General features: G+C 43.4%; 1 long non-coding RNA gene across 3 annotated transcripts in view; it reads left to right on the top strand.

The window, feature by feature from the left end:
- LOC138762404 (uncharacterized) overlaps nucleotides 1-3516 on the top strand; it is a 34127-nt gene extending 30611 nt beyond the window's left edge. For all 3 annotated transcript variants that reach the window (XR_011356906.1, XR_011356907.1, XR_011356908.1), the window contains one exon: nucleotides 1069-3516. This is a non-coding gene — a long non-coding RNA (uncharacterized lncRNA). The remainder of the gene's footprint in view (nucleotides 1-1068) is intronic.
- Nucleotides 3517-22630: the final 19114 nt, after the last annotated feature.

Raw genomic sequence — 22630 nt, 5'->3', positions numbered from 1 at the left:
CAGCTCTCTGGAAGAAACTGGCTTCAACGCATTCCCCTAGATTGGCTGGAAGTTGGTTCAATATGAAATGTAAACCACACAGACACCTCCCAGCCAGAACTCGACCAAATCCTCAACAACCACGCAGTGGTTTTACATCAAGAATTGGGGAAAATCAAATGTGTTCAAGCCAAACTGCATTTAAAAGATAATGCAGAGCTAAAATTCTTCAAAGCCAGAACAGTTCCATTTGCCATGAAAGGAAAAATTGAGGCTGAATTAAACAGATTAAAACATGACGGCATATTAGAACCAATGCAATACAGCAATTGAGCAGCACCCATCGTACCTGATCGAAAAGCAAATGGTGAAATTCTCATTTGCGGCGATTACAAAATCACCGTCAATCCGTCACTTAAAACACCCAAACTCCCCGTGCCCAAGGCAGAAAAATTGTTCCAAGCACTAAACAGAGGGCAAAAATTCACAAAACTAAATTTGTCACAAGCATATTGTTACAGAGTTCTGTGTTGTGTATTGGCCTATGTGTTGTGTGGTTTTATGTTAAAAAGTGACAGTTTGCCTTAGACAGCCAAGGTGAAGGAGAAATGCTGAGAGAGTGGGAGATGGACTGAACATGTGCAGAAAATTATCTAAAAATTTCTGGACTTGGACAATAAACCACCACTGGGTGGTGCTGTGGAGTGGAAGAAGGCCCAGAGCATGAGTCATGGTCTGGAGGACAGTTTATAATGTTCCAAGGCATTTAAAAAAAGATGAACATTCCAAAGGTAGCCAGAAGGATCCGGACCAAGCCATTTGTTCCTCTCTCTGCAAGCAACACAAGACAACTTCGAATTTTGTGCGCTCTCTCTCTCTCTTGTGTTTGTTTTGTGTCTAAGTTTTTCTGTGGGCTATATTTAGGCTGGGGAATTTATTAGTTTTACACTGTTATAGAAATGTGTATAGTAACCAGTGGGCATTGTTATAAAAGGGGGGATTTTGAATTAAAGTTTGAAGGTGAATTTTTGTTAATAAAGTAATTGCTCATCTTTACCCCTGTGTGATATACCTTCTTTGTGGTTGCAGGTTTGATCTTGTAACAATATCAACAAATAAAATTGGACAAAAAAAATCAAAAGAATATGTGACCATCAATACCCATCTGGGACTATTCTCCAAAACACGCATGCCTTACAGAATTTCAGCACCTATCATTTTTCAAGCAACAATGGATAAATTACAAACAGTACCTGGACTTTCAGTTGGGTGATATCATCATCATGGGCCAAAACAACTGAATACTTACAAAACCTTGAAAAGGTTTTAACTAGACTACAACAGGCTAATACACGATTACGAAAGGACAAATGTGTCTTCATGCGCTACTCAATAACATACCTTGGGTTTACAATCGTCAATGAGGGGGTGCGAATAAATCCAGCAGGAACAGAAGCCATTCGCAAGCCCCCATACCCAACCAACAAATCGGAATTACAATCCTTCCTAGGACTTGTTAATCACTAGCAAAAACATTCTCCTAATATGTCTACACTATGCAGACTGCTGAACCAATTACTCAAGCAAGATCAAACATGGTATTGGAACATAGAAACTAAAAACTGTTGATCAACTAAAGGAAATACTAAAGTCATCAGATAAGGTGCTGATCCAATACAACCCAAGTAAAGAAGTTCCACTAGACGTGGATGCTTCACCATTGGGACTAGGAGCGGTACTATCCGAAATCACAGAAAAAGGTGAGCAACCAGTAGCGTATGCTTTGTGAAAATTAATCACAAGCGAATACAATTAAGCCCAACTAGAAAAAGAAGGACTGGCAATAATTTTTGGTGTTAAAAAAAAAAATTCCACCAATATCTTTATGGAAAAAAATTCACCCTGATCACAGACAACAAGCCTCTTAGTTTAATCCAGGGGCCACACAAAGGTATACCAGTATTAACTGCAGTCAAAATTCAAAGATGGGCCATGCTACTAGTGGCCTATAACTACGATATAAAACATAAACCAGGAACACTCAACAGCCATGTAGATGCCTTATCACGCATGCTGCAAACCGAGAAAGAACAACGAGAAGAAATGATTAAATGGACAGCAGGGGAAGCGGACATCAACCAAGAACAACTTCTACAACTGCCCATTACAGCCCAGATGATCCCAGATGAAAAGAGGCAACATTAAGTTAGATCCTATACTGAATGTGAAGTAATTCCAGAAGATCTAAAGCCTTACCACACGTGCCGCCATGAACTATCAGTCGAAGAAGGATATTTACTATGGGGTTCCATGCGATTATCCAGGCAAATGGCAAACTACCATGTCATCAGAACTACACCACAACCATCTGGGATTGGTATGAATGAAGGCACTGGCCCAGATGCATGTCTGGTGGCCCTTAATATAGATAGTAAGAGAATGCAAAGTATGTCAGTCAATATAGCCAAAAATGCCGCAAGCCAAAGCTAACCCATGGAAATGGCCATCCAAACCCTGGCATCGGATACATGTAGACTTCGCTGGATCATTCATGGGTGAGACTTTCCTAATAGCTGTGGATGCACACTCCAAATGGCCAGTAGTTTCACAGCTGAAAAATACCAAAGCAGATCCCATGAGCTATCTTTGCCACTTATGGATTGCCTCATGAATTAGTTACGGACAATGGGCCTCAATTAACATGAGAAAATTTTTAAAAATTTATGCGTGACAACAATATCAGACATATTTTGTCCACACGTATCACCCAAGTATTAATGGGGAGGCAGAATGTCTTGTACAAACATTCAAAAAAGTAATGAAAACCATGAAACTTCTGAATGCCTCTTGGACACACAAAATCGTATATTTTCTATTGGGATACAGAAACATGCCACATTCTACCACAAAAATGCACTCCAGCAGAATTAATGTTTGGCTGCAATCTGCGGACCAGGCTGTCCACAGTTCATCCAGATCTGGGTCTCCAGTTGGACCAAAAAAAAAACAGCATTGCCACAAACCTCACCTAGAACCTTGGTTCTACCACCCATGGGTCTTTATATTGTCTATAATCTTGTACAAAATTGACACACCTCACTCTGTTCTAGTGGGGGACAGATTGTGGAAGCGACACATTGACCAATTATGAGCATTGACCGACACTAAGATCAATGAACTGCCTCATGAACTGGAGGATGTGGAACCGGACTTGCCCTGACCTGCCCCAACCATCCCACCCCTCGGACTGAATGAGGAGAGAGGGTTGCAGAGATGGTTGCGGAGCCGATAATTCCAGTCAGGAGTCCAGTAACAGAGACATGCAGCCAGGAAGGCAGCGAAAATGGGCAGTCACCACCAAAGGTCAGTAAAAGTGGGCAGTCACCTACTTGACCGCCAACCCAACTACCTGCAGATCCTGAGCAAAGACCGGCACAGCAAACCACACTGGTGGTCCAAAGGAGAAAGAAGACCACCTGATCCCTTTAAGGACTATGTGCCCTGATTATTATTAAATACTTTCCCTTTTATAATTAATTATTCAAGAGACATATTCTAATTCTCACGTAGTCCTGGGCCCAAGGGGGCCCAGTCAGCATTTAATGCACAAGGCAGGGAAGAGTGTTGGGTATAAGCCCACCCTCTGCTGAACATCATGAAGTGGGTGTCATGATTTCACCCTTCCTTATATAAAATCCTGTGTCAGTAGCCAAGTTAGTTTAATAGAAGTAAAAGATGAGAAAGCATCACGTCACTGAGTCTTGATGTGTGAGTGCATGCACAACAAGAAGCATCTCGACAAGGATTTCATGAGTTTACAACAGTCTGTCACTGTGATCTGTCCCACCTACTTTGTGATTACTCCTTTGATCAATTTAAAGCCTGTGTGAGATTGAATTTTGAACTGATGTCCCAGAATTGAGCCTAAACTGTAATGGCTTGGGGTATTCCCCCTTCCCCCCCCCCCCCCCCACACACACACACACACACACACACACACACACACACACACACATTTGTGCACAGTTGGGGATTAAGTTAGATAATTTTATATGAGCTTAGATATTGTGTTATTGATATTTAAAATAATATTTTTATTATTAATTATAACACTGTCTTGGCTAATTTTCTATTGCTGCTGTCTGAGTACATAACAATTCCCTATAGACAGGAAATATAGGTATGCTTTTTCTTTTTTTAATGTTAGTTAAATTTTCCATACATGTATTCATGTCAAAATACAAAATATAATAACCACTATTATACATGATGGATTTATACAAAAAAACACAAAATATAAAACAAGAAAAACCCACCAACTTCCTCCCCCCAATTAACAACCCTAATAAGAAATTACCGCCTTTCATATAATTCTAACCTTTTTCAGTTTTATTTACTTATTCCAAGGAGTTAATGAGGTTCACTAGGTTTAGGGAAAGTTGTTTATAAATTTATACCTACAATATGTAAATATGGGCACCAAATTTTCAAAAATATATATTTATTTTTCAAATTATATGTAATCTTCTCAAGAGGTATACAGCTATGAATTTCTACATGCCATCTTTCCATCCTAAACAAGAATCAGATTTCCGTGTCACTGCTATATATTTTCTTGCAACTGCTAATGCAATTTTTATAAATTCTTTTTGATATAAATTCAGTTTCAATTTTGGTCTTATCCCTGAAATATTATCCAGTAAAAACAACACTGCATCCTGTGGAAATTTAACTCCTAATTAAAAGGTTCCTAACTATCCAAAATGGTCTCAAGTTTGGACATAACCATGTAGAATGCAAAAAAGTGCCAATCTCTTGGCTCCATCTAAATTATCAATCTGAAAGATCTGACTTCAATCTATTTAATTTTTGTGGGGTAAGATATAGTTGATGTAAAAAAATTATACTGAACCAATCTATGTCTAACATTTATTGTATTTGTCATACTATATTTTTCCCACCAATTTTTCTCCTCAATAATAATATTTAGATCTGTTTCCTATCTCTATCTAGATCTATGAATTTCTTGCTTTTGAGTTCCCTTTTGCAATAATGTATACATAGCTGAGGTAAATTTCTTAATAGAGCTATTACAAATCAAGGTTTCTATTTCACTACTTTTAGGTAGTAACATTGTTGAACCCAGTTTATCTCATAAATATACTTTTATTTGATAATAACAAAATATTGTATTATTTTGTATCTTATATTTATTTTTTAATTGTTCAACTTACATTAAATTTTCTCCTTCTTAACAATCTTATACATTTCTAATTCCCTTAGAAAACCAAATATTCAGAAGTTGATTATTCATTGTAAATGGGATAAGTCTACTTTATTTCTAAGGCATTTTAGTTAACACATGGTTCCTTGTTCCCATTTCAGTATTTACTTTATTCTATATATTAATCAAATCCTTCAACAGTAGAGTTTCCCTGTCACCAAATATTTATCTCAGTTCCCATTAATATATAAAATCTTCTGGTGTCTCTTACCTTTTCCATCTCTATCTTAATCCATGCTGGTTTCTCTCCCTTTTCATGAAAAAAGAGAGAAATCTCATTAGTGTTGCCTGATAATAATTTTTTTTTATTTGGAATTTGTAGACCTTCTAGTTCTTATTTCCATGTTATTTTTTTCTAAGGAAACCCTCAACATCTTGCCCTTCCAAAGAAAATTTCTTACATATTTATTTAATTCTTTTTAAAATTTCTGTGATAAGGATATAAGCAATGTTTGATGTTGTATTCTAGGAAATATATTTATTTTGATACAATTAACTCTTCCCAGTAATGTTTTTGGCAATTCCATCCATTTTTTCATCTTCGTCAATTTTCTTTTTTTTTTGGAAAAATTTATTTAATATTTTCATAAAATTGTACACAAAATGCATAATACAAAAAATTTGCCCTCCCCTCCCCTTAACAAAACAAAACTAAACTAATGCCCCCCCCCCCCCCCGGAGCCTAGAACACACAATAAACAGGTATTAAATAGTAACTGTTTGGTGTGCCAAATTGACACAAATCATTTACTTAAAATCTATAGCCATATATTTTAAATATGGACTCCACATTTCAACAAAAAAAGAATAATTATTTTGTAAATTAAAAGTTTTTTTTCCACATATAGACATGATTGTAATTCATTATGCCATCTTTGTACACTTAATTCTACATCATTTTTCCATGTAACAGCTATACATTTTCTCGCTACTGCTAACCCAAATCGTACAAAAGCTAAATATGGTTTATTCGTTTGTAACCTTGCATTTAATACATTCATATAACCCAATAAACACATCATTGGATCTAATTGCAGATCTATTTTGAACAAATCTCTCAAAAACTTTACAACTTTCTCCCAAAAGAATTTAACTTTCCCACACAACCAAACTGAATGTACCTCTATGTTCCCCACATCTAAAACACAAATCAGACAAACTAAATCTATATTTCTTCAATTTTTCAGGAGTTAACTATAATTGATGTAAAAAAATTATAATTGACCATATTATTTCTCATATTAAGAATTTTGTAACACTATCAGTACATATATTTGGCCATTCTTCCCATGACAAAACCATATCTAGATCTTTCTCCCATTTCTCCTTCATTTTATATATATATATCCACTTTCTCTATTTTCTCCTGTAGTAACCTATATATATCTGAAATAAATCCCTTTTCACCTTTATCTGCAATTAATAACTCAAACTTTGTTTTATTTGGCAAAACTAAATCATGTCGAAAATTTATTTTTAAAAAATTCCGAACTTGATAATAAGCAAATAAAGAATTTGGCAAAATACCATTTTTCTCCAGTAATCTATTAAATGTAGAAAATCTTCCTGCCTGAAAACAATCCCGTATTGCACTTATTCCTTTCACAATTTATAAATACTGTGGAAAAAGTGATGGCGGACCTGCCCTCCCAGAATTCCATGCAGCAGAGAAAAGGCTGTATGCCCAGCTGCATACATGAAGCATTAATAGAGGGGGTTCTCTGCTGCACGGCATTCTGGGAAGTCAGGTCTGCCGTTGATTTTTCCCCTCACAGTCTTTATAAATTGTGCACTATAGCATTACCATTTTTCCCACCCAGTTTAAAAATTTTCCGCTATTGCTATTATTGCTGATAATTGATATTTATTCTCTCTCTCTCCCATTGCAACTTTCCCATGGCAAAGTTTATACCTTCATTTTAATCTTTTCTTCCTGCACATACGCAAAACCTTGGGTCATTTCAAACTCACCTTCCAATTACTCCTTTCACACTTGCCTAATTACAGTGCCAGTGTACTTGGGGTAGATGTCGTCAATCCCCAGCATGAGATGACGTCATTTGATGCTGGCATTGTGCTGATTTTACTTTCACACTTGCTACTTTAAAGGCCGATTGGTGTTTGATTCCTGGAATCACTTGCAAATGGGAAAAGAGCTTGAGAAAGCTAGCATAATTTTGTTAAGAATAATTAAGACTATTTCAAACTTACCAAAACAGACATGCAGGGTCAGCATCAAATCTCTCTCGGGGTGGGGTGGGGGGACACTGCAGTCAAACTTCCCTCTCATTGTGCATGTGCCACCCAGCACTATTTAGGACTGCCCATGTTCCAGCCAGCACAATTAAGGGCCCCTTTAAAATAAATGCTACAGGCCCTGCAATACCTCAATCCAGCACTGGTGTACTCCCACCCTCTGGAGAAGGATGTGTGTTCTTCCACCCTTCAGAGAGGGAAGTGTTTTCCCATGATCTCTGGAGAGGGATGTTGTGTTCCCCACCCCCCACCCTCTGCAGAGGGTAGTGTGTTCCCCCACCCTCCAGAGAGGTTTGTGTGTTCCCCCACCCTCCAGAGAGGTTTGTGTGTTCCCCCACCTCCAGAGACGGACATGTGTTCCACCACCCTCCAGAGAGGGATGTGCGTTTCCCCACCTCCAGAGGGGCGTGTGCTCCCCCCATCTTCCGGAGAGGGAAGTGCGTTCCCCCACCCTCCGGAGAGGGAAGTGTGTTCCCCCACCTTACGGAGAGGGACGTGTGTTCCACCACCCTCCGGAGAGGGAGTGTTGAGAACATTATTAGGGATGCCTACATTGCCAGCCTCCGCTCTGGGTACATACGCCTGCGATTACTGGAGTAAAATGTATTCGATTTGACGAGAGCGGTCGAGCTTACAGAAACACTGGAGGTGGCCATCCAGAACTCCAACGACTACTCAGCTGCTTGGTTGCCATGGGCACCACCATCATGGAAGGGGGCATCATCCCACCCTTGAATGACTGGCCCGATACAGTGACCCACTACTCAAATGTCCCGATCTTGGCAGCCATCAAGGGCAATACACCCACCCACTACTCTATGTCCCAATCTCAGCCAACTTTGTGGGCAATCTCTTCAGTTGTTACTTTTGTGGGCAGGGCATGCACCCAAGGAAACAATGCCCTGCCAAAGATGCATGATGCTCCCGGTGCCGGAAAAAGGGGCATTATGCCTAAGTTTGCCAATCTAAACTGCCCATGAGATCCAGTAGCGCCATGAGTGACCTTTTGCTACCCCGGGCACCACAATCTACGACATCTTCACAGCATAGTTAGAGACCCGTTGTGTATAGTAAGAGAAGAGGAGATGCCATTTTGGATTATGCGCCAAATACCATCTTCCCTGGCATTTGACGACATGAGGGATTGTGTCTGGGGATTTTGGGGCTGAGGAGCAGGAGCAGGAGCACCCAACGGTCTCAGACACTGAATCCATACTGGCATCCATTGTTTCATCTTGTATTTGTATGTGTGAATTCTTAGACAACATATGAATTAAGGAAAAAGTTTTTTACTTTAAAGTTGTTGTAAACAGCACCATGAGGCAGGCCATGAGGCTGCAGTCTTCATTACAGATCTAACATACTGTCTCTTGTTCTGTGTCAGCTCCTGCTGGCAGCCAAGTCTAATCAAACAGGAACTATAATCAAGGCCTTACTAGTTGCATTGCAACCATGATCACTATCATAACATCTATCATACTGAATCAAGAGACACCGAACAAACTCACTTAGTCCATTATTGGCACCCTGTAAATGGGTACGTTATCAAATATTTATTCGATAGTGGGAGTACAGACAGTTTTATCCATCCCAATACCACTAAAAGGCTGTCCTTAATGTGCGGCCTGCCATGCACAGGATATCTCGTGCATCCGAGTCACAGTCCGCCGCCATCTATGGGTCCTGCATAATGACCCTGACTGCTGGAGGTGAATTTTTCGAACATTTCAGACTGCTCATCATGCCTCTGCTCTGTGCCCCCTTGTTACTGGGGCTCAACTTGCAATGCCAACTGAAGAAGGTCATCTTGCAATTTGATGGGCCTTTCCCCCCGCCACCCCTTACCATCTGTGTCGAACTGTTCTCGGATGGCCCCCTGCAGGTGATGTGTGGCCTCTCGACCCTCAAGGTCGAGCCCCCCCCTCAATTGTTCAGCAACCTCAGCCCCAATTGCAAACCAGTAGCCATCCGAAGTGGATGGTACTGTGCTTCTGACAGGCCGTTTATCATCAGAGGTCCAGCAGTTATTGGATGAGGCCAACAATAATCCTTGGAGGGCCCAAGTTGTCTTGGTCAAGAATGGGGAAAAGAATAGGATGGTCATTGACGACAGTCAGATTATCAACTAGTAGATGCAGTTCGATGCTTACCCCCTTCCCCGCACATCCAATATGTACTTTCCAGGATCAACCTGAAGTCAGCCTACCACCAACTCCCGATCTGTCCAGATGACCACCAGTATATGAGGTCTCTGTTTTCCAATGGGAAATGGGCCACATGGTGGACCACTACAATCTACAGGCCACTTTCCTCTACCTCGATAATGTTACCATTTGAAGCCATGATCTGCAGGACCATGATGCTAGTCTCAACAAGTTCCTTCTCGCAACAAAATGCATAAACCTGACTTATAACAAGGACAGCACAACTGGCCATCCTTGGCTATGTCATTAAGAACAGCATCATTGGCCCTAACCTTTATCACATACATCTGTTAATGGAGCTGCCCTTACCACATACCCTAAAACCTCTAAAGAGATGATTTGGGTTCTTCTCTTACTATGATCAATGGGTCCCCAACCATGTGGACAAGATTCGGCCAGTGGTCAAAACCACAATATTTCCCCTGACAAAAGAAGCCCAGAAGGCATTTGAATGGATCAACGATGACATCACCACAGAAACCATCCATGCCATAGATGAGTCAACACCATTCAAAGTGGAGACCGATGCATCTGACTTTGCCCTGGTGGCCAGTCTCAACCAGGTGATTTTCTCACATACCCTCCAAGGCCCTGAGATTTGCCACTCTTCCATTGAGAAGGAGCCCCAGGCTACTGTGGAATCAGTACGCCACTGGAGGCACTACCTCACCAGGAAACTGTTCACTCTTCTCACAGATCAGCGAGTGGTCGCATTTATGTTTAATAATAAACAAAGGCCAAAATCAAAAATGATAAAATCCTCAGGTGGAGAATCAAACTGTCTACTTACATCTATGATATCCTTTAAAGAACTGCCAAGCTCTATGAGCCCTTGGATGCCCTATCCCTTGGAACCTGTGCTAGTCTTCAAAAGGACAAACTCCAGACTCTCCACAATAATCTTTGTCATCCCAGAGATACAAGGTTTTTCCAATTTGTCCAATCTTGGATCTACTTTATTCCAGTGAGGAGATCCAGACAATGACTAGAAACTGCCAGGTCTGTGCCAAATGCAAACTGCAGTTCTACAAGCCAGACAAGGCTCATCTCATAAAGGCAACATGCCCCTTCGAGTGCCTCAGCATCAACTTCAAGGTACCCACCTCCAATCAGAATGTCTATTTCCTTACTGTTATCGATGAATATTCCCACTTTCTCCTTCCCCATCCCATGCCCTGACATTACCATGACCACTGTTATCATATTTCTCTGTAGTATATTTGTACTCTTTGGGTACCCTGGCTTCATCCAGAGTGACCATGGTACATCATTCATGAGTGATGAATTGTGGCAGTACCTGTTGACCAGGGCATCACTATGAGCAGGACCACCAGCTACAATCCCAGGGGTAATGGGCAAGTAGAAAGGGAAAACGTCACAGTCTGGAAGACCATCCTCCTGGCACTGAGGTCATGGGGTCCCCATGTCTCCCATTGGTAAGGAGTCCTCCCAGATGCACTTCACTCTGTTCGGTCACTTTTATGTATGGCCACTAACATCATGCCTCATGAACGGATGTTTGCCTTCCCTCGGAAGTCTGCTTCAGGGACCACGTTGCCCACCTGGCTTATCTCACCAGGACCTGTCCTGTTCCACAAGCATGTCAGGCAATCTAAAACTGACCCACTGGCTGAGAGTGTCTGCCTCCTCCATGCCAACCCCCAGTATACCTACATTGTCTTCCTTGACAGGTGAGAAGACACGGTCTTGATCCTAGACTTGGCATCGTCGATATCCCTGCAACCACCACTGACCTTCCACAGACACTCTCCCCAACTCCAACCTCAGGGGTCCCTGAATCTGCAGCTGACCACCCTTTACCCCAGGCTACTATTGCTGCCAATTATGTCCCAGCACCATACTCCCTCACACCCCCACCTGTTCCTACCCTTCGGCGATCTGTTAGCAGGTCAACCCCTCAACCTGATCATGATGTTACGTCAGTCCCCTCCCCCAACCTTTGCCATGCTGCTCGCTGCAACAGAGGAGACCCACGGATAGACTTAATCTATAAATGTGTATATATGTACAATTGTTTCACTCTCTTTCTCACCCTACAGGGTTCTTCCTAAAAAGGAGGGGTGAATGTGATAAACCATTGTTATACCGTGATTGGCTGCTATTGACTGGACATGCCTCCTGAGACCGATCCTACCAATAGCCTCTTACATGCTGGTCTTTTACTTTTGCTCTGATCAGTCAAGGAGGTGGATGATTGTTTTATAGTGTTGCGGTCTTTAGCTATTAAAAGCCTGATTGTTTCAACTACTCAGCCTTTTGTGAAATATTGATGGTACATCAGGGACGTTCAAATCTTCATAGGATCATAAGATATCAGAGCAGAAGTAGGTCATTCGGCCTGTTAATTTTGCACCACCATTCATGAGCTGTTCCATTCAGCCAGTCAGACCCACTCCCTGTCTTCTCTCTATCAGCTGTGGCAGCGGCGGTGATGGTGGGGTCGGGGCCTCCCTGTATGGAGGTGGTCTGTGACACCGGAGTCATGAGATTGTTCCAGTTTGTGAAAGCCCGGAACCTTTCCGACTCCTCTGAGGATATCAGGTCGTTGACCAGACAGTCATGTCTGTGCGGAATGCAAATCACAGTTTTTCCGGCCTGACAGGTCACACCTCATAAAGGCCACACATCCCTTTGAAGGACTCAGAGTCGATTTCAAGGGGCCCCTTCCCTTGTCCAACAGGAACGTCTACTTCCTGAACCTCATTGACGAGTACTCCAGGTTCCTTTTTGCCATCCCCTATCCCAACGTGACCTCAGCCACTGTCATAAAGGCATTCCACAGCATATTTACCCTCTTTGGGTACCCAAATTATATCCACAGTGATCGGGGGTCCTCTTTTATGAGTGGTGAACTGCGGCAGTACCTGTTGGCTAGAGGCATTGCCGCTAGTAGGATGACCAATTACAACCCCTGGGGGAGCAGCCAGGTAGAGAGAGAAAACATCACAGTTTGGAATGCTGTCCTCCTAGTTCTTAAATCAAAAGGCTTGATGGTGTCCCATTGGCAGGAAGTCCTGCTAGAAGCATTCCATGCCATCTGATCTCTGTTGTGCACTACTACCAATGCAACCAGACATGAACACATGTTTTCCTTGCCTAGGAAGTCGGCAACTGGAAACACACCACCACACTGGCTCTCATTCCCGGGACCCGTCCTCCTGTGGAAACATGTGAGGGGTCAAAAGTCCAACCTGTTGGTCGAGGAAGTGCAACTCCTGCACGCCAAACCTCAGTATGCCTACGTGGTGTAGGACCATGAGGACATGGTCCCCATCTGGGACATGGTGTGTGCCGAAGACCCCCGCCCACTTCTCATCCCCTTCAACCCAGGTCCTACCTAGACCCATACTGCCCTCGTCAAGGACTTCGTGCAGGTCAGCGACCCACCACGCCATACACCTGGACCCTGTTCCAGCTGCTCCGACCACCACGACTGGCCCCACATACAACCAAGCCCCACCTCTGATAGACCCAGCCCTCCCTCCTCAGGCTCAGGACATGATCGCCAATGGAGCCGACCTTTATACCACCAGCAGAACTGCGCCGATCACAGAGGGAAAAGAGATCACTTGACCGGCTGACCCTCTAGGACTTTTAACCCAGCAGGGTTTTTGCTTTAAAAGAGGGGGTGAATGTGGTGATATGAATATGTAGCTGGCCTGTTCCCCCACTGGTGACTCACTCCTTGGTAACTCCCCCCATTGTGACCCTGGAATAAAGATCAACCTCCCTCTTCCCTTCCTCACTCTAAAGTATAATAAAGCCTATCATTCCTCACTCTACAGCTATGGAGTTATAGAGCCTATCAATACCCTTAGCTTATTAATTGTCCGATAAACCTGCCTGGCAATCTTGAGATATCGATGGATTTTGATCCCAAGATTCCCCTGTTCTTCTACACTCTTCTATATATGCATGTAATACTCAAATCTTATGGACCAATTTTTGGGGGGTAAAATTTAAGGGATAGACTATTACACGCATATAACTTTTGACTGTGGTAAGTACCTGTGTCGCTCAAAGTGTTGGGAGCTCAGATGGGTGGGGCAGGCAGCTGGGACCATGGTAAGTCCACGTTTTGGGTGTCAAGAGCTCAAATGGGTGGGCAACTGAGGCAAGGGTCTGCAGTCGGAGCATTGGGGCATTGGATAGGCGGGCGGCCAAGGCAAAGGTCCGCATTCGAGCCATTGGGAGCTTCAGAAGGTGGGAAGCTGAGGCCAAAATTGGGGGGGGGGGGGGGGGGGGTGGTGGTGGCAGGGCTCAACTTTTACATGCGATATATGGAAAATACCAGATTTTTTTACAAAAATAGGGTGTCTATTTTTACACGGTATCGACTATTAACCACGTTCTCTGCCTTTTTGTTTGACCTTCTAAAATGCATCACCTCACATTTACCCAGATTGAACTCCATCTGCCACTTTTCTGCCCAATCACCTCCAGGCAGAATACTTTCTGTCCCTACTAGTCTCTGCGTTCCACAGGCAAGCCAATGCTGAATCCACACAGGCAAGTTTCTGAACAAGCCTCTCATGGAGTCCCCTTTATTCCACTGATATACTAAAGCATCTGATGTTAGTTTCTCCCTCTCAAACTGCAAGGAAAATTCTATCATATTAAGATTTTTGCCTCCTAAGAGTTTCCTTACCTTCAATTCCCTTATCAACTTTGGTTCATTACACATTTCCCTTGTCGGCTCAGCCATAAACCGTCCAAAGAAGCCACCTTGTCGGCATTCTACAAATTATCTCTCTTGAGATCCAGATCTTGAGGTTGTTGCATGTTAAAATCCCCTATGACAAACGTACCTTCTGACACACCTTTTCTATTTGCTGTTGTAATTTTTGATCCACATCCCGGCTACTATTGGAGGTCTGTAATTAACTGCCAATAGTATCTTTTTGCCCTTGCCATTTCTTAGCTCAGTTTGCAATGTTTTATATCTTTCCCATGCCTCTGTTGTTATTCCTTAACAACAGAGCCACACCACCCACTCTGATTACCTGCTTATCCCATTGTGTATTCAGTGGGGTGGCACGGTTAGGGTAGCAGTTTACACAATGCTATTATAGTGCCAGTGATCCAGTTTCATCTCAAACAAAAGCATCCTGGGTTAATTTGGGTGTAAATTGGTTTAAATGGGTAGACTCAGTTTCTGATGCTATAAAATAATTCTTGGGTATTCACTCAAGAAGTCATGGAGTCATGGAGCCATGACTCCATACCTCAACATCATACCTGCCAATCTGCAGCTCTACTACAAAGTCATCCACTTTATTTCTCATGCAACATGCATTTAAATACAAAACCTTTAGCCCTGTACTTGCTACTTTTTTGCCTGTGTCCCTGTTGCATTGCAACTCATCCTCTTGTCTGCAATTCTGCCCGTCCTTCCACACAAACCTCTTACTGACCACTTTGGTTCACATCCCCCCTTGACAATCGAGTTTAATCCCCCTTGAACGCCATTGTCAAACCTCCCTGTCAGGATATTGGTTCCCCTCCAGTTCAGATGGAACCCATCCCACTTTTACAAGTCACCCCTTCCCCAGAGAAGGTTCCAATGATCCAAAAAGTAGAAACCCTGCCCCCTGAACCATCTCCTCAGCCACTCATTTGTCAGCATTATCTTCCTGTTCTGACCTTCCCCAGCTCGTGGCACTTGGAGTAATCCTGAGATTACCACCTTGGAGGTTCTGCTTTTCAGCATCTTTACTAATTCCCTAAACTTAATTTGCAGGACCTCCACCCCACTTCAGTCTACATCATTGGTACCAATATGTACCACGACCTCTGTCTCTACACTCTCCCCCTTAACAATATTCTGCAACCTCTCAGGGACATCCTGACCTAAGCACCCGGGAGGCCACCAACTAACCCAGAATGTTTTTGTGGCCGCAGAATCTCCTATCTGTTCCCCTGACCATTTGAGTCCCCCATGACCGTCACTCTGCTTATCTTCGCTCTCCCCTTCACAGGCAACCCCAGTGCTATTAGTCTGGTTTCCATCTTGCCCAGATCAGTCTCCATGCAATCCAGGCAAATGCAATCCAGAACAATTTTACCACTGTCTTGTGGCCTAAATATGTCTTAGAACATTTGACAGAAGCGTGGCAATTGTCATGAGCATCATTTTCAAACCTTTTGCTGTGAATAAGGCAAGGACCTTATTCTTTCAAGTTCTGTGGTTTCACATTGGTAGCCAAGTGAGTATGCTTTGGTGTAACCATCAAGATCCTGCCATAACTCTTGTCTTGCAGCTCCATTTTTGAAACTGAATCCCAATGCCCACATTGTCTTCAAGGATTAGTTCAGTGTTCCACTGATATGGATTCCTGCAGGATTTTGAAAGATTGAGCACAAAACACTCAACAAATTTGTAGGTCTGCACTGGCTCTTAGCTTGTGTTTTGAATGGAGACGTATAACTGTTCCAGCATAGGTATATTTAGGTGATAGCAGCCAGGGCACATGCCCTGCATGCCACTTGAAGGGTGGTGCCATGGTCCTTGCCTTGCCCACCTAATATCGAACTCCCAAATCCTGAGCCCAACAAAGAATCTCCATCTGACAAAAAATCAAGATATGGATGACAGTCTGAAGTTCTTTAATGACCCTAGGCACATTCAAGCAGGGAAAACACCTGTTTGTAAAGGCAGAGGTTCTTTGCCCTTACGCCTAAAGACGTACCTCTTGTTGGAATCTAGGGGTTAAAACATTATGAAAGAAATGATTAATTAATAAGTTTATATTTACTGCATGGTTCAGGGAAAAAGAGGAATGTGATTAAGTGGCAATCACAGCATGGAGCAAAGTTGGCTGAGCAAAATGGTCTGCTCCCAAATACAGGGAGAGGAAATGCATAAAACGATTTAGGAGGAATGCTCAAACTGAAGGAGGTGGTGAGTAGCACAGGAGACACAGGCCAGACCAGAACAAAGAATGGCCTGCAAGAAACAAAGGGAATGGAAGATTAAGGCATGAGGAGGTGTTAAAGAGAACAGCAGAAATTGGCCAGACAAGAACAGAATGGTGATTAGAAATATCTGGGGATGAATTAATTTCTGATCAACACAACAGGATAGTCTGGCCTGGAGGATTAAGATGGGAGTGCTACACCCCAGATATCTGCAAAACAGGAGATGACTTGTGATAACCCTTATGCAAAAAGATCTAGCAAAGGAAGACAACTTTTGTTCTGTATGATAATGAAATCTAGCAAAGGAAGCCAACTTTTGTTCTGTATGATAAGGTTGACCTATATAAACTGAACCAACTGGACAATAGGGTTCAGTCTTGGGGAGTAGCTCACTGTGCAGGTGACCTATGAACTAACGATTGACACAGAGCTCTGTTAAGTTTTATTCTTGTGCTGTGTAATAAATTGACTGTTGAACCGAATACCTTCTCCTATCACTTCATTCAAAGAACACGCTGGACTCAGACTACACATAGACTAAATTAAGAGTAAGGTAAAGCCAGAGTCCGACAATTTGGTGACCCCGACATGATGAAGATGGAGAAGTGACGGAAGAAAAAGATACGAAACACCGGTCGATTGTGGTGTGGTGATAACAACAAGTGACCATTCTACAAAGGGAGGTAAGCAGACGCCTGTTTTAACGAAGTTCTGCTATTGGCAACGATAAATTGTGTGTTGTCACTACTCTGCAAAAGCCCTCGTTAAAGCCAAAGAATAAAACAAAAGGGGGTTGGAGTCCCCCTAGTAGAACGGGGTTGGAGTCCCCTGTAGTAAAAAGGGGGTTGGAGTCCCCCTAGTAGAACGGGGTTGGAGTCCCCTGTAGTAAAAAGGAGGTTGGAGTCCTCCTAGTAGAACGGGGTTGGAGTCCCCTCGTAGCGATCTCGTGAGATAGGTTTAGACACTTGGCCAATTAGAATAAGGTGTATGGTGATGGTTATTTGGTTCTATAGTGTGTGATAAGTATTTGATTAAGGATCGTGTACCATAGTAGTGTATAAGTATCTGTATAAGGTGTATTGTGATAGTTATTTGGTTCTATAGTGTGTAATAAGTATTTGATTAAGGATCGTGTACCATAGTAGTGTATAATCAGTATCTGTATAAGGTGTATTGTTTTATAGTTATTTGCTTCTATAGTAGATAAGTATCTGTTTAGGAATCGTCTAGTGTATCATAATAGTTTATAATAAGTATTTGTTTAAGGATTGTGTATAGTGTGCCGCTGGTGTTTATAATAACGTGGGAAGTAGATTGCAGGGTGTCAAAATCCTACCAGGGGAGAGTCCCAGTGAAGTACGAAGTCTAAAGGGTTAAAGATCAGAACGGAGATGGAAGGAGTAAATAGGGATGTAGGGCAAGAGCTCGGGGGAGACAGAGGGGTTCCCCCATCTGTAAACCGACAGTGGGAAAAAACAAGGAATCAATTACTGGGAGGATTACCGAAGGGAGAGGAGGTACAGGCTATGGCACGGTATGAACAGATATGGAAAGAGCTGCAGAGTCAGGGGAAGGTACCGCTAGGGTTTGAAAAGATCCGGCTGGTACTGTACTTAGGAGAAGCAGAGAGGGAAGCAGCCAAGGAGGTACAGGAACATGAGGCAAAAGGACAAGGATCTATATGGAATAGAAGAAGGTTTAAACAACAGAGAGAAGTGAAGGAACAGAGAAGGGCAGATTTACACAATATGACATTGGCTTGCATGGCTGTGGAAGCGAACCTTCAACAGGATATTAAAAAGGGATCCCATAACACTAAGGAGAAAACAGGGGAGGTTAAGCCGTCAGCCCCGCTATATCCAAAGTTACCAGAGACATTGCCACCACCTTATCCTATTCCCCAGATGCCAGTGATGCAGATAAATGAGGGAATAGTGAATGTCACTGAATTAGCAGGTCACGAACTCCAGGAGGCGAAGGAGAGACTTAAGAGAGTTATGCAGGAAAGGGTGGAGGAAATGAAGGAGTTAACGAAGGAAATACAGAATGATGTATGTAAAGTGAGGGAAACTAGTATGCGACTGGAAAAAACAAATGAGAGAGAGCAAGAACAGACACTTGAGAATGCCTTCTCGGTAGGAATGTCAGAGGATCTCAACACCCCCACTCCTCACAATAGACAAAAGGAGTCAGAGGATGAGGAGATCTCGACCTTTTTGAGTCAGTGTAGGGAGAGTTGGACTGATAAAGCAGGAGTACACCCAGCCACAGATCCCTTGCAGACTACACTCTTTAGGGCTGCAGTAACAAGTGGACTGCCAGCTGTAGTTTGGGAAGCATTAGAGAATAACCCTGATATTCCTGGCTGCTCGAGTGAGCAATGGGAAAAACATTTGACCCATCACATGAAACGTTACAGGGCTAAGCAAAAGGAGGACAAACAAATTATGGAGTCTGCACAAGTGCAACTCCTTAAGCTTCAATTGGAAGAGGCTAGGAAAAAGGCAAACGAGGCAAAAAAGAATTCCTCAAAGGGTGCAAACCAGATGATTCAGCAGCCACCGCAGACACCACAAGGGAATAATATGAGTTGGCACCCGGCCCCATATTGGGCACCGGGTCCCACCTATGTGGCCAGAATGGGAGGTCCAATGGGGGGATTCCGAGTAAGAGGGAGAGGTCGGGGGTGCTCCACGAATGCAACCAGCCGTATGTTTTGTAAGCGGTCAGCCAGGACACTGGAAGAGAGACTGCCCCCTGGCTTGGGATTCTCGGGACACTGGGGGAAGGGGATATGGACCACCACAAAATTAGCATTGGGTCCAGCCCCAGAGATCGTCAGTGCCACCCCCGGTACATCAGGCACCCTATGCGGCTCTAGCTCCGAAGAGACAATTCCCTTTGCTGACATAGGAGGAGCAATATTGCCCACAGTGACGGAGCCCGAGCACCCACGAGCAGGCTAGGTTGGCAGACCCTTTCCTGCAGATTAAAGTAATGGACATGGAAGTATCCTTTTTAGTGGATACGGGAGCCAGATTTTCAACACTCACTGGCACTGAATTTCAAGATAAAACATCATCCTCTAGCGTCCAGCTGATAGGGTTCTCGGGTACACCAGAAAATCTGCCGTTTTCTACACCACTAGTCACTTCTGTGGCGGGACAGACTTTTACACATCAATACATTTTGTCAGCCAGGTGCCCTACAAATCTCTTGGGCAGAGACCTGTTGGTCAAGTGCGGAGCATCGATCCTTTGTGGACCCAGCGGAATAGAGGTCACCTTTCCAAATGGATATTCTATGAACTGTTCATTAACTACACTTCATTCCGGTTCTCAGATGTTGTTGGCGGCAGCTGGAGGATCCGCGTCTGAGGGACAATGGGCTGACATTTACTGGGGGCTGTTGGAACCGGAGGACCCACAAAAGGGAGGGCTGCTAAAGATTTATAATCAATGGAAGCCGTGGATCCAGACGTTACACCCGTATACCCCTCCCTCGGACCCTCCCCATATGACCCTCTTTTACGATAGGGATGGGGATGAAATGTATCAGCATGCCTTTTATGAAGAGGTAGAGGGCATGCTATGGGAAATTAATTCGGACTACATAGTGGTAGGAAAGGAGGGAGTGGCCGCTACAGTGGCACTGACATCTGAATAGCTGGAATGGTATGAGATGGCAGGTGAGGCCATTCCTCATGTCACCCTTGCAATTGGCACTACTCACCAGGCAAAAGATTTGGGACCGATGTGTTGGAACTTGATGTTCCTTAGTGACTGGTCTGACACCCAAATACCGACAGTGTAGTTCTCCTCATCTGGTCAGGCATACAGAGTTTTGTCTCCAACATATGATCAAGTCCTCCTTGAGCATAGACAGATTGAACGCTTTCATGGTAGAGAGAAGATGGATCACCCCGACTCGGCCCCTATGCTAGATTCTCTCCCTGAGAACCTGTGGTCAGTGGGATCAGCAGATGTGGGTTTTTGTCAGCAGGTTGATCCCATAACCTTCGAACTGTCAGATTACACCCCTATTTGGCAGATGCAGTATCCCCACAAACCTGAAGCTGAGGAAGTTTTGGCAGATACCATTGATGACCTTATGTATTCAGGGGTGTTGGAACATTCGTGGTCTAGTTGGAATACACCCATCTTACCTGTTCCTAAACAAGACACGGGTAAATATCGGATGGCCCATGACTTAAGGCGCATCAATGGTATTGTGCGAACACCCACAGTTCCAGTACCGAACCCATATACTGCCATGACTGCTTTAACCCCTAACTACAAATGGTTCTCTTGCATAGATTTAGCGGATGCTTTCTTTTGCTTGCCGCTGGCAGAACCATTAAGAGATGTGTTTTCGTTCACGTATAGAGGTAGAAAGTTGTGGTATACTAGGCTTCCGCAGGGCTTTATCTTATCTCCAGGGATTTTCAATCAGGTGTTGAAAAAACAGCTGGGGGGGCTAGGTGGGGTAGTTCTGATCCAGTATGTAGATGACATCCTATTAGCAGCACCTGATCATACTTCCTGTTTGGAGGCCACCTGTCTCCTGCTAGTGCAGCTGTTCAAGGCAGGCTTTAAAGTCTCTCGCTCAAAGCTGCAATGCTGCAAACAGGTGGTCACCTTTTTAGGGAGAATGGTCTCAGCGAAAGGCACAGGGATTTCCCCTACACATCGAACAGCGATACTACATCATCCAAAACCAAAGACAGTAAAAGAGATGCTTTCGTTTTTGGGTTTGTCAGGTTATAGTAGGCAGTTTATCCCATCGTATGGTGAGTTGACACATCCACTGCGAACTTTGGTGAATGAGCAGGGGATGAGGAATCTGGGAGCTACACTTGATTGGACTGCACAGGCTGAGATGAGTTTTATTCTATTGAAGCAAGCTCTTACAACAGCTACAGATTTGGCGATTCCAAATTATAAACTACCTTTCTTTCTGGATGTTTCTGAAAAAGCACACACAATTGATGGTGTTCTTTTTCAGAAAAAAAGGGGGTGGAAGATGTGTGCTCATGTATGTGAGTATCACACTAGACCCAACTGAAGAGAGACACCCACCATGTATGAGACATGCAGCAGGAGTAGCAAAGATTTTACAAAAGGTGGCACACATAGTAATGGGACATGGCCTTACGGTATTAACAACACATAGCATTGTAGCATTTGTGAGCTCGACAGCATTTACAATGACTTCACTAAAGCAGACGAGACTAGAAAAGATCCTGAATGCTCCAAATGTTACGTTTACCCATGAAGGCATTAACATGGCAGACAATATGGGAGAGGGAGAACCACACTGTTGTGAGAAGAGGGTAGTGAAGGATATTAAAATAAGACCTGACTTACAGGCTACACCCTTAAGAGAACCAGATGAAACCTTGTTTACAGATGGGTGTTGTTACAGACACCCCACAGACGGATTGAAAGCTGCCTATGCGGTGGTACGAAAAACTACAGGAGGATTTGAAGAAATCATTACAGGGACAGTGAGAGGAAAGGAGTCAGCACAACTCGCAGAACTACAGGGAATGATAGCAGCATTAGAATGGACAGAAGGGAAGGAGGTCAATATATATACAGACTCGGCATATGTGGTAGGGACAATACAGGTTGAGCTTAGTCAATGGATTAGAAGTGGTGTTTTAACAGCAGCAATGACCCCAATTAAACACGAGAAGGACGTTAGGAAATTGGGTGAGGCCCTCCTGAAACCAAGGGCATTAGCAGTTCTTAAATGTAAAGGACATGATAGAACAGATACGATGGTGGCTCGGGGAAATCAGGAAGCGGACATGGCCGCTAAAAGGGCAGCAGAATACGGCCCTCAGTTTATTATGATACAGGCAGACAGAACAGCACACAACTTATTACCACCGTGTAGGGTAGAAGTAATAGTACAGGAACAAGCAAAGGCATCACCTCAGGAAAGGATGGTATGGGAAGAAAGG

This window comes from Narcine bancroftii, chromosome 1 (genome assembly GCF_036971445.1).
Source record: "Narcine bancroftii isolate sNarBan1 chromosome 1, sNarBan1.hap1, whole genome shotgun sequence".
Classification (NCBI taxonomy): domain Eukaryota; kingdom Metazoa; phylum Chordata; class Chondrichthyes; order Torpediniformes; family Narcinidae; genus Narcine; species Narcine bancroftii.
Note: the sequence above shows the minus strand (reverse complement) of the source record. Positions and strands in the feature narration are given on the sequence as shown.